Genomic DNA, 2,500 nt, shown 5'->3' on the forward strand with positions numbered 1-2,500 from the left:
TCTTCACAGCACCTTGTTGAGGAAGGTCTCACCAGTCTCGCTCATTTTTAATGTGAAGTCCTCTGTGCAACGCATTTGAGCACTGCAATACAGGGAATGGAAATCCGAGTGTGTGGATTTCCACGTGTACCCGGTCAGTGCTGTCGGAACCGATACAGCAAGGACGTACAACGAAACAGGCCGAAAGGAACGGACCCACCACAGGAGACTGCCGTCATCCTGTTTTTCCGTCGCACACACGTGAGTGTTTCATGCAAGCTGTTTTATTCTTTTCATTCAGTCAGTTTTTGCGAATGACGCTGTGCCATCATGTGTGCGTGTAGTGAGGCTGTGCAGGGGTATGTCTGTGCGTATACAGGTCTCTGAGTGTGTGTGTGGGAGGGTGAGGGGGGAGGGTGGTATGGTAAGTGATGGTGTTGGGACACTATGGGGCATACAATAAAAGACGGAAAGAATCTCTATTACATTCGTCTAGAATAACACACTTTTAACAGATAAGAAATTAAAGAGAACACACAAGTATTAACATTGCACTCCATTCTGTTTACAAACGTGAAACTGATTTTCACACGATGTTTGTTTCAATATCGATTCATTCCGTTTTATCTCAGTAAGCCTACAACACTGCCAAGTAATGCAGTCACGAACACTGAAGTATGTTGTTGCAGGAAACACACGGAGCAGCTGAAAGGCTGGCATCATCACCACCCAAGTTCACTGCCGGGCCGTCACGCCCTGCTCGTGTGGACACCCCCCCACCAGTGAGTCAGTCTGTACCGCATATTTCAGGTCACCCATTTCACGAATGACAGATCACGACAGACTAAAACAAGGACCAGCGAAGAAATCTGGTTTGACATCTTTCACTATTTTCAGAAGGAATGAACGGATGAAAACTTTATATATGGACCCCTTCTCTCCGCCTTCCACGTGTGAATCTCAGGCGGGTGCCGTTTTGTCTACGGGTGAGATGTTTTCGCTTCTAAACATCATAGTAACGTGTGGGTGTGTCATTATGTGTGTCACTCTGCCGGTGTGTGTGTGTGTGTGTGTTTGAGTGTGTGTGTGTGTGTGTGTGTGTGTGTGTGTGTGTAAGTACATACACATATTGTGTTGTGCAGAAGATCATTACTGGCACTGTCACACCACGAGGGCAGCTTCCCAAACACGCATGACGAGGCCGCCGCCTGATCCCCCGACTGGAGACTGCGCTGTGGAACGACGGCACTGTGACGACACAGGACAGGGACCCTGCTGTGGAGCTGCTTCTCTGACCGGAGCACCCGTTGGGTAACATGTATCCGAGCCAATGTCCCCGTAACATTCCAGTTCATTCCGTCATAAACGGTGGTCCCAGTAACGCATCTACTGCCAAACCAGTGTTCCTTTAAAACTGCAGTTCATTCCGTCATAAACAGTGGCTCCAGTCACGCACCTGTGATCAAACTGACCAGTGCCTGCCGTGGAGTGTTTCTGAGGAGACCTAAAAATGATATATATCCACCGATCGACATTCTCTCCATAAGTACACAGTAGTTCATGTTAGGATCGGAACCCATTGTCTCGTCCTCCACTCTGGATTTAATTCTCTCGCGAAGCACGGTACAGTTCATTCCGTCTTCACTTCAAATAACCGGCGATTGCGCACACTGACCGCTTTCGATCGAACTGCTTTATACGTCCCGTATCGCAGATCGGACACCGACAACGTTCCCGTATTCTTTTCGAATTTCTCTTTCACTTTGCAAATTCCCGTTTCTGTTTCAAGCCCCATGCTAGATGCATGGAATGCCCCACAAAGACATCCGTTTTAAGACACGTTTGGACTCGAGACAAGTTTCATTGCAAGTACTGACACAAACTCAAACTTGTGTATACATTCACACTCCCGTCTTAATCGTTTTCATGTATGTTTTGTACAACAGACGGGTAAATTCGAAAAGACCCGTCGGTCCGATTTTCTCCTTCACTTGGCGTATCCCCCATTCTTTCCAAGCCCCTTGCTAGGTGCATGGAATGCCCCCAAAAGCATCCCTTTTTAGACACCTTTATAATCGGGCCAAGTTTCGTTTAAAACCGTCAACTATAGTAGACAATTCTCTATATATCTAATTAACATTTTTGCCCGTTTCGTAGTTTTTTCACGTATGTTTTATATTGCAGACGGGCAAAAATGTTAAGTATGATATAAGAATGACGAACCAGAAATGCTGCACACGTTTGTCCTGTACGGGTATACCTATTTGGGTACATTGTAATTCCGACTTCAACACAGAAGAGTCGACGGGTAAAATTGTTAATATTGCCAGGGTAGTAAAATTTCCGCATGTATAATCATGCTGGTCAGTTTTTGCTTTTTTGTTTTTTGCTTTTTTTTGTTTGTTTGTTTTTTGTTTTTGTTGTTTTGTTTTGTTTTGTAAGTGGAAGTGAATTTCTGCGTGGTGTAAATTGAAATCCACGATGTAAAATACCTCTGTCATCGTAAGAGAATTTTACATGG

This window comes from Babylonia areolata, chromosome 1 (assembly GCF_041734735.1).
Source record: "Babylonia areolata isolate BAREFJ2019XMU chromosome 1, ASM4173473v1, whole genome shotgun sequence".
In the NCBI taxonomy this organism is placed as follows: Eukaryota; Metazoa; Mollusca; class Gastropoda; order Neogastropoda; family Buccinidae; genus Babylonia; species Babylonia areolata.